This window comes from Microcaecilia unicolor, chromosome 2, assembly GCF_901765095.1.
Source record: "Microcaecilia unicolor chromosome 2, aMicUni1.1, whole genome shotgun sequence".
NCBI lineage: Eukaryota > Metazoa > Chordata > Amphibia > Gymnophiona > Siphonopidae > Microcaecilia > Microcaecilia unicolor.
The window spans coordinates 352,358,893-352,374,494 of record NC_044032.1 but is presented as its reverse complement, the minus strand read 5'-3'; the positions used below and the strand labels follow the sequence as shown (position 1 = coordinate 352,374,494).

The 15,602-nt window shown below is 43.8% G+C and overlaps 1 protein-coding gene across 1 annotated transcript in view; it reads right to left on the bottom strand.

Moving 5' to 3' along the window:
* Positions 1-15,602, bottom strand: part of LOC115463736 (metalloprotease TIKI1-like) — a 275,840-nt gene that overhangs the window by 17,085 nt on the left and 243,153 nt on the right. The gene's annotated exons all lie outside the window — the stretch shown is intronic.

Sequence of the window (15,602 nt, the reverse complement as noted above, 5' to 3'; positions counted from 1 at the left end):
AGCTGAGGCAGTCAACAAGTCAAGTGGAGATGAGAGTGAGGACAGGATGAGCCCCCTAGGGGAGGGCCAGCATGGCTGAAGAACCTCATGAACAGGGGGGACGAGGCACATCCCAGAGAGTGTGGACAAGGAGGAAGGGGAGGTAGGCTGGGTCAGCTGCTACAGGGTTAGCTGGGCACTGGGGGAAGCGGATGTGTGATTGGGGGGGGGGTATATGATGGGGAAAGGGTGGGTCTGATGTGGGAGGGGGAGAGGGTAGGTCTGATGGGGGAGATGGATGTGTGCCCAGAGATGGTGAGGGTGGTGGTAGTGGGTTGGTGTGTAACCAAAATAAATTAATTATATTTACCTGTAGAAGAAATTGGTCTGGATCAGTCTTTCCCTGATTGGTGTTGCTGTCCCTCTTCTGTCTTCTTCTCAGAGCCAGGTTGTGCAGCATGCAGTAGGCCATTAAAATTCTGGCTATCTTTTGTAGCCTGTAGAGGAGTTCACCTCCGTTCCAGAGGTGAGCTCCTCTACAGGCGAGAAAAGGTAGTCAAAATTTTCATATATCAGAACCTGTTCTTAAGATGTCCAAATGTCTGCTAAATAGTGCTACAAGTGGTCCGATGTCTATTATTGTACTCCTCTTCTGCTGCAGTTTGGGGGTGGACATTGGGGGTCATGAGCCAGGTTCATTAGGGAAGCAGAATGGGAAATAAGGGTGTGTATTGGCTGGTCTGCTAACCTTATGGGGGGGGGGGGGGTTAGTAGGGAGTGTGTAGGCAGTTGGAGGGGGCAACCCTGTAGCACTTACCTAAGAGTCAGCCGCCACTGATCTCCCCTCGGTTGAACCTCTGGTAGATCCCAGAATACTGGAGGATGTAGGAGTCATGAGCTGAGCCTGGGTACCATGCACATACGTCCACAATCTCCCTCTGGGCATGATATACAATCTGCATATTCATGGAGTGGAAGGCTTTGTGATTTGGGTAGATGGCCTTGCATGTCCGGTGGGGGGGGAGGGGGGTGTCAGAGTGCAACATAGTGGTGTGCTGGAGCTGGCTCGCACTGGCTCGCAAAAGCCAGTTGTTAAATTTTTAAAGCTCTTGCGAGCCAGTTATTCTGGCAGGAGAGCTGGCTCCTAGGGGCTGCGCAACCCGGCGGTAAGTGAGGTAAGCAAGGCAGGAGGGCACCACAAGCCACGCTTGCCACACCTCCCGCTGCCCTGGGGGGGGGGGGGGGGGTTAAATCTTTGATTTACTTCTGTCGCAGCAGCCGCAATGAAAGCCCATCTCTAGTCTTCCCTTGTTCACATCAGTGTCCCGCCTTCTTCTGACGTCATTTCCTCTTTCCGCAAGGGCAGGACACTGACAGGAAATGAAGGGAAGGCTAGAGACGGGCTTTCACTGTGGCTGCTATGAAGGAGGTAAATCAAAGATTTAAACCCCCCAGGGTGGCAGGAGCAAAAAGAGGGATGTTGGGGGGAGAAGAGGGCGGGCAGGGAGAGAGGAGCATCAAAGCCATCAATGGACATGGATGAGAGGGCAGGGCCCAGGGAGAGAGGAGAAATTGCTGGATATGAAGGGGAGGGGAGGGCAGGGGAGAGAGGAGAATTGCTGGATATGGATGGATGGAAGAGGGCAGGGGAGAGAGGAGAATTGCTGGATATGGATGGATAGATGGATGGAGGGCAGGGGAGAGGACAGTTGCTGGACATGGGTGGATGGAGGGGAGGGCAGGGGAGAGAGGAGGGTTGCTGGACATCGATGGATGGAGGGAAGGACAGGGGAGAGAGGAGAGTTTCAGGACATGGATGGAGGGGAGGGCAGGAGAAATTCTGGACATGGATGGAGGGGAGGAAAGACAGGAAGGAAATGCACATGGATGGAGGGGAAGGAAGAGAGAGAAGAAATGCTGGACATGGATGGAGGGGAGGGAAGAGAAGAGAGAGGAAGTGAGATGAACATGAATGGAGGGGAGAAAGGAGAAATTCTGGACATGGATGGAGGGGAGGGGAGGGAAGGCAGGAAGGAGATGCACATGGATGGAGGGGAAGGGAGAGAGAGAAGGAATGCTGGACATGGATGGAGGGGAGGGAAGAGAGAGGAAGTGAGATGAACATGAATGGAGGGGAGAAAGGAGAAATTCTGGACATGGATAGAGGGGAGGGGAGGGAAGGCAGGAAGGAGATGCACATGGATGGAGGGGAAGGGAGAGAGAGAAGAAATGCTGGACGTGGATGGAAGAGACGGAAGAGAGAGGAAGTGAGATGAACATGAATGGAGGGGAGAAAGGAAAAATGCTGGACATGGATGGAGAAAAGGGAAGGGAGAGAGAAGAAATGCTGGACATGGAGGGAAGAGAGAGGAAGGAGATGAGATGAGGGAAAAGGAAAAGAGGAGAAAAACTGCACATGGATGGAGAAAATAGGCAGAAGCTGGATCCACTGGACAGTCAAGTCTGCGGAGAACCAGAAATGAAGAAGAAAAGAGGAAAGAAAAGATAAATGGAAAGGAAGCCCTAGAAACAGAGTCAAGGGAACAGATAGAGAGCAGCAGAATCAGATACTGGGCCAGCATGATCAGAAAAGCAAAGTCACCAGAGAACAAATGTAGAAAAAATTATTTTATTTTCATTTTAGTGTTTGGAATATGTCCACTTTGAGAATTTACATCTGCTATCATATTTTGCAATGTATAGCAACGTGTTTCTTTCTATTTTTCTGGTATTGTGCTGCATGCAGAGTGTCTTAGGATTTCAGGTTAATTTTTGAAGAATTTGAATAGGGCCTATCTCTGTTTTGCATGTATGACTGCAAGGCCAAGTGTCTGAATAGGGATCTGTTTGTTAGGTTCTGAGATTTTGATAACACATTGTTTTTCAGAGTTGGCAAGACTGTCTGTTCTCCTAATTCCTGGTCTGTATGCTAATTCGGTTTGTGTCATTTTAGGTATACTGCAGAGATTTTTTTTTCCTGGTAAAGGGCTTCTAAAACAGACATCATGTTATGAGAATCAGGTTCTCAACATTAAAAGTTTATATTTATTTACTTATTTATGGCATTTTATCCCCAACATGAATTAGATTGGAACCTGGGAGCATTTATATTTTTTTTTCCTGGAGAGAGTAATGCATTGCCGCCCCCCCCCCCCCCCCAGGCTCTCTCCCCGGCTATAGCCAGCTCTGCAATTTGGGGAGAGCGCAGAGGTGAACCGGGGAGAGAACCTGTTGTTAAACATTTACCAGCACACCACTGCTGCAACGTGTCCAGTCAATGATGCCTATGACTGAGGGAAAGTGGTCTATGGTGTAAAACTCTGTCATGTTGTTCTGGAGGGCCTGGAGGTAGTGGGGAAGCTGGTATCGTTGGAGGTGTGGGTAAGGAAGGCTTCAAGGAACTGGGTGAGGCAGTTTCAGATGGCAGGCTGGGTGAGACTCACACTGACCCCTAGCACAGACTGGATTGTGCCAGTGGCTAGAAATGCAAGGGAGGTGGTGACCTTCAGGTGGACGGGGATGGGATTGTTTCTGCATGTCCTGGGCTGGAGGAGGGGTTGGAACTGCTCACAGGGGTGCTGTATGGCAGCCCTATCAAAACTCCTTAACCAAATTGCCTATTGAGGCATTGCTGGTCAGTAAGGTCCAGGAAACGGTTACCGAGCCAGAATATTCTTAGATGTGGGTATCTCCTGCAGGGCATCCCCTCCAAACTCTCCTTATCCTTCACCATAGTCAAACCCACCAGTGCATCCATATCCCACCACCATAGATGCAACCCACTAACCCCAGAAACACTACTGTGAACACCTCTAACTACAATCCTAGTGACACCCAGCACCCACAGACACCACCTGGCAAACATTCTCCCACCACCGACAAACAATGCAGTCACACACAGCAGCAGCACAACACAGGACAAACAGAGCAACAAGAATAGACAGACGCCAAACAGGTAAGGGGGTATAATGGGAGGTGTGTGGGCTTGGGGACAGTGAGTGTTGGGGGGAGGGTGAAGATACAGAGGAAGGGCTAGTTGTGGCTGGGGGGGGGGGGAGGGCTAGCGGGGTTGAGCAAGGCGCTGAGAAGGTGGGACAGAGGAGGCAAGTCAGGGAATGTAAGGGTGAAGAGGCTCAGACTACGGCAAACAGACAAACGGTAACACAGTACTCAGCAACTCCCAACTTTCTCTCAAACTAGCACTTCCTTCACTCTCCAACTAAAGACAGCTTTGCTCTTATCTTAGATGCTTTTATATCAGGTCTAATTCCGTACTTTTCTTTTTTTTCCTGCCACTGGGAAACCGTTTTGCTATCTGTTATTGGCTGGAGACGTTCATTCTGTAATACCGCCCGTGTCGCACCTACGAAATGTCCCCTCTGGAGACGTCCTGACCTAAACGAACTAGCGATTTAGACCATTTTTTAATTTTATTTGATTATATGCTTTGGACGCTTTCTGCGAGAAGTATGTACATCTGCCTTTTTGGAAGTTTTTCTCTTTTGAAAATGAGCCCCATAGGATATCATGACATTAAACACTAGATGGCAGGCATGATCAAGAAACAGAAATCACTATACAGATGCTGGAAAGACATTTTAAGGCTCTGAAAATCTTACAAAGAAATACAATATGAATTTTCTGCGGTGTATTTACACACATGGAACACGGGCTTTTAAAGCACAAGTTTAACACTTGTAACAAACATTTCAAGTGGGTCCTTTTTTCTTGTTCAACAAATTTGTGGACATGTACTTCAATTTGAAGGGGAAGGGAAGGGAAATGGGACTTGATAGCCTTTGTGAGGTTTTTGCAACTACATTTGAAGCGGTTTACATATATATTCAGGTACTTATTTTGTACCAGGGGCAATGGAGGGTTAAGTGACTTGCCCAGAGTCACAAGGAGCTGCAGTGGGAATTGAACTCAGTTCCCCAGGGTCAAAGTCCACTGCACTAACCACTAGGCTACTTCTCCACTGTCTCTTTTTTTTACAAAAACAATTGTTAACAAGGGGATTCCTGATAACTAAGAAAGCTTTATTGTTATGTTGGCTATCGGCAAGACCCCAACCCTGGCACAGATAGCATTTCATGAGCTACTGGACATGGAACTGTGTAAAGCAATGTTTTCCAAGTCCAGTCCTGGAGTACCCCTTGCCAGTTAGACTTTCAGGATACACACAATCAATTTGCATCTAATGGAGGAAGTATAAGCTCATCTCTTTCATGCATATTGATTATGGATATCCTGAAAACCTGACTAGCAAGGGGTACTCCAGGACTGGACTTGGAAAACACTGGTGTAAAGTATAAATCATGTCTTCTGAGAAATTCAACACGTGTGAGAGCGCTGGGTGCAATATTTACCTTGGCATACCCATGCAAATGTATAATTCGTATGTCTGGCATTAAATATGTCTTTTGTGAGCCATCTCAGTTAAAGGTTTTTCTGGACGCTAAAAATCCATCTAGCTGAATAGGAAGAATGATTGATATCAGCAAGTAAAAATTAAGAGAAAGTAAAATCAGGACTATGCCAATTTGTGCTAAGATTTTTTTTCCTTCTGTTTTAGAGAAATAATTCTCCTTAAATTTGTTTGGACTCTCCCCCCTTACCCTATGGTGGTCTAAGGAAGAGTGATAAGATAAATATGTTTGACATGTATGTTTAAATGGAATATTTTTTTTCTTCAATAACTCTCTGTATTGCCTTACAAACGTGATTTGTTTGTATTATAATTAAAATTAATAAACATAAAATTTAAAAAAAGAAATTCAACACGTTTTTAGCCTCGTGAGACCAGTATATAATTTTGTTCATAAATATAGGGCAATTCTATATCTGAGTGCCTCCAGTTAGGTGTGCCGAATCTGAGTGCCAATTCTAGAACAGCATCTGTGTACCAAGATGCCACTGAAGAATAATAGTGTAAGTTGGCAGCAATGTGTGAAGTGGAGGAGTGGCCTAGTGGTTAGAGCACCAGTCTTGCAATCCAGAGGCGGCTGGCTCAAATCCCACTGCTGCCCCTTGTGATCTTGGGCAAATCACTTAACTCTCCATTGCCTCAGGTACAAACTTAGATTGTGAGCTCTCCTGGGACAGAGAAATATCCAGAGTACCTGAATGTAACTCACCTTGACCTACTACTGAAAAAGGTGTGAGTAAAATCTAAATAAATAAATGTGCCTACATTTAGATGAGTCCACTTATGCCAGGGCTATGACTGGTGAGGGAGAGGCTAAGAAGGGCTCACACAGGCCCAGGGAAGAGGGGGTAAATAGATGGCAGAGCCTGCCATCGGGTAGCAAGGGGTGGTCCTAGAGGCAGCCCTTCAATTGGAGAGAAAGGTCGTACCTGGCTGACCTCTCAGGACAGAGATTGTAAGAATGACCAGGAAATGATAGCAGGTAGACAAAGGAGCCATGCTTGGCTGAGAAAGAGAGGAGGTCTGGGCCACAGCACAAACCAATGATAACAGTTCTTGTACAGACAAGCAAGTGTGGCTGCATTGCCTGTGAACTACATTACACACTATGCATTGCTCACGTATCTTTGCAGTGAGAACTGCAGCAATGAAAATCCTTAGAAGTCAGAATAACAGTAAAAGCATTAAACACATTTTAGAATCACATAGAGGCATATTTTCAAAGCACTTTGGGAGGCTAAGTTCCATAGGTTTCTATGGAACTTTGGGAGGCTAAGTGCTTTGAAAATGAGCCTCATTATAAACTAGTGCGAGGCTGTCAGAGGACAGAACAAATGGGTGCAGCAGGTGCGGGGCGGGCACTTCAGCATGTATTTTATTAAATAAATACACATCTGTACCGGCACATACATGTACACAATTTCACCTGTCTCAAAGCAGATGTAACTTCAGATGCCTACTTTCCTTAGGACAATTTTACAAAGGCACATTGGAACATATGTTGCCCTGATAAAATAAATGCAATATATTTATCTTTCCTGTCTCTGTGCTCTGTTATAATGTGAAGCCCAGTGAAGGTAATCTTATAACAGGGTGCCTGTGTGGAATGTCAAACAGGCACCTATTTTAAAAAAGATACGTAGAAACTCATGAGCTTTTATCAAATAGGCAAACACAACTAGCCGCTTTAGTGGCCAAATCCTGTCACACAAATTTACACCTGCTCTGGTGTAAGTGTGCGTGTGTTTTCTCTCTGCGTGTACACACACTTAAAAAAAAATACAGACATATACTGTAATGCTGCCCAAGGAATACCTATGCCTGGTGCATGTAAAAGTATTTGAGGTCTTGCACTGCATGTGCTTTTTATCATATACCCCTGTGCAATTTTATAAAAGACCCTTTTATGTGTAAAACATGCTTTACACACAAAAAAAAAAATCAAAAAATTACAGCATTATGTTTTTTACTATTGTATCTTGCATTTAGATATATATACTGTGGTTTTTGGAAAAAATATAACAGCTCTGTTATCTCCTGTAGGGGTGGCCCCTTCTGGCCCCAGGGATAAGGCTTTTACCCTCTGCTCTGGGAAGCCTCCCCCACAGTGGTTCCCAAAGCTGGTCCTAAGAGCACCCCATAGCCAGTCAGGTTTTCAGAATACCCACAATGAATATTCATGAGAGAGAATTGAATGTACTGTCTCCATTGCATGCAAATCTCTCTCATGAATATTCATTGTGGATATCCTGAAAACCTGACTGGCTGGGGTGCCTCCAGGACCAGGTTTGGGAACCACAGCTGCCCACTCTGAGACACAAACTAAGACCAGTCAGTAAGATGCAGGTTCTTTAATATGTCTAAAATTAAACAGCACTATTATTATTTATTAGGATTTATTTACCGCTTATAACATAAACTACATCAGCTACATGGACACCGGAATGCGGAGTCCCACAGGGATCCCCCCTTTCACTGACTTATTCAACCTAATGATGATACCCTTGGCCAAACTACTATCAAATAAAAACCTCAACCCATATTTATATGCTGATGACGTAACGATCTGCATCCCATTTCAACAAGACTTAAAGGAAATTTCAAATGACATCATCCAAAGTCTTCATATCATGCATTCATGGGCAGATGCATTCCAGCTGAAACTAAATGCAGAAAAAACCCAATGCCTAATACTTACCTCCCAACACAACACGGACAAATTCACCACCATCAACACACCAAAGCTGAACCTACCAATTTCGGACACCCTAAAAATTCTTGGAGTTACCATTGATCGGCACCTAACATTAGAAAGTCATGCGAAAAACACAACCAAAAAGATGTTCCACTCAATGTGGAAATTAAAAAGAGTAAGACCATTCTTCCCAAGGACCGTCTTCCGTAACTTGGTTCAATCATTGGTACTCAGTCATCTAGGCTATTGTATTGCACTTTACGCTGGCTGCAAAGAGCAAATACTCAAAAAAACTCCAGACAGCCCAGAACACTGCAGCCAGACTCATATTCGGAAAATCAAAATATGAAAGCGCTAAACCACTACGAGAGAAGTTACACTGGCTCCCACTCAAAGAATGTATCGCGTTCAAGGTGTGCACCCTAGTTCACAAAATCATCCATGGTGATGCCCCAGCCTACATGTCAGACCTTATAGACGTACCACCCAGGAATGCCAAAAAATCATCCCGCACATTCCTTAATCTTCACTTCCCTAACTGCAAAGGTCTAAAATATAAGCTAATGTATGCATCAACCTTTTCCTATATGAGCACACAATTCTGGAACGCGCTACCGTGCAACCTTAAAACGACCACTGAACTAGCCAGCTTCCGCAAACTACTGAAGACATATCTTTTCGACAAGACATATCACAAAGATCAAAACATGTGAAACCCCACATGTATCCAGAACTGTCTTATAATGCTTTCTTGCTATTTCACTACTATGCTTTATCATTATCATGTAACCCAAAATCCTTCTGTAATACCAATTGTTTATTCTCTTCTCATTTCCACTATTCCTGATGTATTGCAAGCCACATTGAGCTTGCAAAGAGGTGGGAAATTGTGGGATACAAATGCAACAAATAAATAAATAAACTTTGTCATAAAAGGACAGACAATTCATGTATTCTTCCAACCTCTTGTTTAAATCTTCTGCCTGACCTTGCTCAAGCTCACAATCCAGGCCAGGCTTTCCTACTAGTCCTATACAGTACAACTCTATGCATAGCTTACTTTACAAATAAACAATCAAGGGACCTTTTCTTCATATCCTTTATAACAAAAGTAAAATCATATTCCTTTTCCTGCCTGACCTGGCTCACACACACAATCCAGGCTGAGTTTTCCCACTGGTCCTACACAGCACAACTTTAAGCATGGCTCACTTTACAACCAAGAGCCATTTTACAGCCAAGCAATAAATGACACCTTCCCCCCCCTATCATTGATAATAAGGATTAAATCACATTCCTTTTCAACCATATCAGTAGCTATGGGGTATTATTAAATGACTCTTCCCCCACTGTGCTACCTTAGAACACCATTTCTTTTCACCCTTTAAATTAGGTACAGGGGTTTAGCTTTTTCCACTAGCTCTTCTCCCACTGGGTTACCACATAACCAAAACAAACACCATTCTTTCAACACTTGAAATAACTGTGGGGTTTCTGCTTTTACAATAGCCCTTCCCCCACTATGCTATTCCGACCAGGCTATTCTCTGTGCCCTTGTCCCCAGAGACTTCCATAGGACATCAGACCTCTCTCCTCACCATTCAGGACCGCAAATACAAAGAACTGTCTGGGAACTTACCCTAACTTGGGTTAAGTGGAACCTGAACCCCCGACACTTAGCTCCTTGTCCCTGTTACATCTTGAACCCTCCTGTTCGAACCACTGGACTGGTTCTTAGCCTCCAGGAATCCTGCTCCCTTGTTCCAAGCACTGAACCTTCTCTTCTGTCACCCACTGGAGCACAGTTCCCTCTTTGAGGCTGGGGCTGCCTTTTGTATCGGAGAATTACCAATCCTGGTTTCCACCCCTTATTCGGAAGACTTTCCTTTCTCCACTCCAGGCTATGAGCTGACAGGATAGAGCCTTGCCCTGTCCTCTAACTAAGGTGCCCTCTCCAGGAGCCTGGTTTGGCTGGCGGGGGTCCCCAACCCCCGCCAGCTAAAGCGTTTGTCCCTCGCTGGTCTCACATTGCCTGGCGCCCTGTCCTGTTTTCAGTTGCTGTGCACGCTCATTTTAATGAAACGCGCATGCTCAGTTTCATTAAAATGAGCACGACAAGTGACTGAAAACAGGACAGGGCACCAGGCAATGTGAGACCAGTGTACGACAAATGCTTTAGCTGGTGGTGGAGACCCCAGTCAGCCAAGGTAGCTTCTTAGTGGTGGTGGTGGGGGCAGAAATTATTATTATTATTAGCATTTGTATAGCGCTACCAGATGCACGCAGCACTGAACACCTGACACAGAGAGACAGTCCCTGCTCAATAGAGCTTACAATCTAAAAATACAGACAGACAAGACATTTAAGGGTGAGGGAAGTACTGGGTGAGAAAGGAACAAGGGGAGGGCAATTGAGTAGTGGCTAGGAGCCAAAAGCAGTGGTGAAAAGGTGGGTTTCAGCATAGATTTGAAAACAGGTAGAGATGGAGCTAGACGTACAGGCTCAGGAAGTCTATTCCAGGCATAAGGTGCCGCGAGGGAAAAGGAACGAAGTCTGGAGTTAGCAGTGGAGGAGAAGGGGGACGACAAGAGAGATTTGTCCAGTGAGTGGAGTTCACGGGGAGGAATGTAGGGAGAGATGAGAATGGAGAGGTAATGGGGGGCTGCAGAATGGATGCATTTAAAGGTCAGTAAGAGAAGTTTGAACTGTATGCGGAAGCGGACAGGGAGCCAGTGAAGTGACTTGAGGAGTGGGCTAGTGTGAGTATAACGATTTTGGCAGAAAATAAGTCGTGCTGCAGAATTTTGGACAGACTGGAGAGGAGAGAGATGGCTGAGTGGAAGACCAGTGAGAAGCAAATTGCAATAATCCAAGCGAGAGGTGACAAGGGTTTGGATAATGGCAGCAGGAGGGCAGTGGCGGGGAGGTGGTAGCTGCTGGGGGGGGAGGGGTGGAAGTGGCGGCAAAGGCAGCAGGAGGGCGGGGAGGCGGGCCAAAATGTGCCCCCCCCACACCTTGGGCTCTGCCCCCCCCCCCCCCCCCCCCGTCAAGGTCTGGCTACAGGGCGTGCCCTGGAGTGCCACTCCTCCCCTTGGGTGTGTCCTCTTCCCTCTCAAAACTAACAACCTTCCTTTTAAATTCCCCTTGCACATTCCAGGAAGGCACTGCTAATTAGCCAAGCTGGAAGCTGAGTACAGCCCTTCTGGCTTCACAATGTATAGCCTTCTAGGTATTGTAGTCAAACCCCTTTTAAAGGGATCAAGCATAAAAATACCTAAACTTGAACAGGGGATTTTCCCTGTTTTGTCCACTTTTCTGACCACATGCGCAGAGGCCCACAGGCTACATGCCACACTGCATATATCTGAAAAACTAAACAGATTTAAAGAAAAAAGAAAGCATTTTGGAGGAATGACTTAATGCTAACCAGGCAACACCAATATTTCATATAGAGGGGCATTTTGCTATGACATTTAATCCAATTTTGGACGTTTTGCTGAAACATCCAAAAATCAAGTGGCAAACAAAACCATTTTCGAACCAGAAAAAGTCTATCTTTTTGTCACAAAAATGGCCATTTGCTAGATGTTTTTGTGCTCAGTGAATGTATCTTTTTGGACCATTTTTGAAAAAGAAAAAAAAAAAGTCCAAGGGGAAAATGCTCACAAAAAAGCCCAGATAACAAAAAGAAGGGACTGAAGACATAGAGAGATTGAAGAGTGTAAGGGGAATACTGGATTGAGGGTGAAAATCAGTTACTCAACAAACAGTAGTCTTAGAAGTATTTAATATGTCTATGTGAGGACAGCTAATTAGTGTCTGTAAGGCTGAGTGCAAAGGACCTGGATCAGGAAAGGAAAAAGAAGTTGAGAAGATTATTAGGATATCATCTGCATAAAACAAGAAATGGATGTAAAAGTCTTGGAGGAGAGTAGCTAATGAGTTAAGGAAAATATTAGAAAGCAGCAGAGAAACAATGGAGCCCCGTGGGACCCCATACTGATGTGTAAAGTCCTTAGACAGAAACAGAGAAGCACATCTAAAGGAAAGAGGAAAAACATACAAGCACAGTGCCTTCAGATGGCTCAAAGTCGCATAAGTAGAAGAGAGTGGTCCACCAAGGCAAAAGCTCCTGAAAGGTCAAGAGAAACCAAATGTGTCACATTTTCTTTGTCCAGAATAGAATGAAGTTCACCAAGAAGACATGTGGACTGTAGTTTCAGTACTATGATTGGATCGAAATCCAGTTTGCCTAGGATGAAGAATTGATAGGTCATTGACAAAAGACAGAAGCTGTCGAATACCAGTTTCTCAGTAATCTTGGAGACCATAGCAAGACTGGAAATAGGTCTGTAATGAGAAGGAACAAGAAGGTCACTGGATTGATTCTTCAAGGGTGGTGTAACAATGGCTTTTTTCTGAGAGGAGGGAGCAGTGCCAGAAGACAGACTAGTCAAACCTAGATATAGAAGTACATTTTTAACCAACTAGAGGGGAGTGGGTCTATAAGGTAGTTTCTAAGACATGTATGCTCTAACAAAGTTGAAAAGGAAGTAAGAGAAGGTAGTTCGAACAAACTCCAGGAAGCACTCAGAGTATATGCGTTCGATGGCATTAAAGAAGCAGAAGGTTCAGAGGAATCTGACAAGTGAAAGGCAGACTGAAGCTGAGTGTTTTTGTCTGAGAAGAAGTTGCCTGGTGCGTCAGCAGAAGGAAATGAGGATGGGTTGGCGTGCATTGGTGCCTAATGTAGCTTAGTGAAAGAGACCTTAAATAATCCAAACAGAGACATAAACAAAATTCACAATTGTCTTATACTATCCTCACCTACTAGAAAGAAAAGGTGATAAACTTCTTCATGTATCTTAAATACAGATTTTTTCAAAAGAAAATTTCTCCAATTCAGCAGGAGTCAGATGAACAAAATGACTGCCTTCCAATGTGACCGGGCACTTAGAAGAAAATATTAGGAAAAAAGAAGCTCCAAGACCCTGTGTAACTGAAATGCCTTGGCTAAGTTTGTAAAAATAATTTTTTGATCACAAAACAATTGTTTTTTTTTTTTATTAGCAAAGTACAATTTAAGAATAGCTCTGTTCTAGATCTCAGACTGCAAGGACAATAATAAGGTGGCATGAGATGTTTCCAAAAATTGAACTATCTGGAGGGGGCAGTATATTCCACAATACTTCCCTCTGGCTGGTTACAAGTATTGTGTACACCTGAGAAAATGCCAGTCAATCTCTCTAATATTTCTTAAATAATTCCAAGGATACTAAGTAATGAGCAAGGGATTGTTTGCAGCTGCATTTTCCTTCTTGTTCAAAGTTACTTTATAAATCGGTACACTCCACTAGTTTCTCTTATTCTACGAAATGCTGGAACTTTCTTCCTCAGGAAATTAGGTCTCAAAAGAATGTTTTGTATTTTCGAAAAATGCTGAAATCTTTTTTTATTCAAGAAGTTTTTAAATGAATGTGAATTAATTTTGTATTTGTTGCTTTTGTTATTTACATTTTGATCATTGTATTGTGTATTCTTACTATGTTCTTTTGACTACTTTGTAAGCCACAATGAATTCGAGAGGTATATGTGAGGTATAAGTGTCAAAATAAAGTAAAGAAATGGAAAATTCAATAACCTCAGATTTCTACCTGTCAAAGATTTTTCAACTGATTACGAATCAATAAACAATCTTTAACATTAGAAGTAACAACTGTGGATAACACTCATCCTCCCTGTCTCATCAGCTCGTAACCTTGGGGTCATCTTTGACTTCTCTCTCTCCTTCTCTGCACATATTTCTCCCTCCCCTCCCCTCTCCTCCTTCTCTCCTGTGTGTTATTTTATTTGTGAAATGATGACTTTCACTGAGCAACCTATGCAAAACTAAGTAATGAGTGGCATAATTATGTAAATCACCTCGTTACCTCAGTTCACATATCTGAATTAATGTGCAGTGCAGGGAGGCATTGTTTTTTGTGATAATGGCCATGTAAACACATACAATTTAACACTGACATTTAGTTGTAAACCTTAAAGGGGTCCATATTAACTATGGTCACTGGACAAAGGGCCCCTTTTAACAAGCTGCGGCAATGGGGGGGGGGGGGGGACTGGTGTCGGCACATGTTTTTGACGCATGCCGAAGCGCCCTTTTACCACAGCTGGTAAAAGGTAGATCTTTTTTTTTTTTTTAGAAATGGCTGTGCAGCAAGTGAAGCACTTGCCCTGCAGCCTTTTCAGGGAGGGGGGAGCCCTTTCTGACACCCACTGAGGTGGTGGTAAGGGCTCCAGCGCTAACCCAGCGGTAACTGGGCAGTGATTACCGTCGGGTATACACCAGCACTACAAAAATAAAAATATTTTTGTAGTGCCAGATATGATGGCGCACTGGGGGTGGGAAGTACGGCCGGGCTGCTGTGGTAGCCCGGCTGTACTTCCTTTTTAGCAAGCAGTAAGCCCACGTTGCGCTTACACTGCTTGGAAAAGGAGCCCATAGTTAACATGAGAAGTTTATCTGGTTAACTTAGTCCAGATATTCAACTGCATTTGTCTGGGTAAAAATACAACTAACTATTCAGATAAATCTGAGTGCACAAAACTCTGTCCAGATTCATCTCTGCTAGTTCTGTCGACTGAATTATTTTCTCAGATTTAGCCATATAGCATCTCATATAGCGCTATTCAATTTAAATTTGACACTCCAACTTTAGCATGCCTCTAATCTATTCCCCTGTTTGTCTGAGGAACTTTTTTCAAACATCAATTTTGCGTGGATAAATTATTCAGACACAGGGAGAATATTTTTTTAAGGTGAAGATTTTTTATGGGTTAATGCTGACTTTACCATATGTTCTTCCCATTTGATGCTACTCACATGGACTTTCATGCATTAATAAGACGATAACAATAACAGCCCCTATTATTTGGCTATCCACTGTTTCTGAATGATGAGTTCTCAGTCATGAACAGATAGACATTATCAGACCCATCTACTAGAAGTAAGGTTAACTCTCATGGATAATTTTCAAATGATAACACTTAGTAAGTAGCTTGCGTATGAATTATATTCTTCCCCTCTGTATCGGTTCACTCGCAATTTATGGAACATCTCATGGAACATTCTTGCAGACAGATGAAATATAGTATGTATGCAACCTGTATCAATGTTCCCCAGTGTAGGGCAATTTTCTGAAGGATTTCTGTGGCTAAATAACTGTTTATCTATGGAAGGAAAACAAAAATGAACCTTTCAAAATTGTTCTTACCATTCTGTGGGGATAAGGGGAGGAACTGACACAAGGCAGACCGGCTCATATATGTGCCAAGATTTTATTTTGGAAATCCTGTATGTTTAACCTGCATTTTTTCTACCTGCAAAGCATGCATGTGAAAAAAAAATCCCAGTGGCACTGAAATTGAACAGGAAACTCAGTGAGAGTTTCCTCTGAAAAAAAGGATTGTAGGTACAAAGTACCCAAGAGACTGTTTAACCTC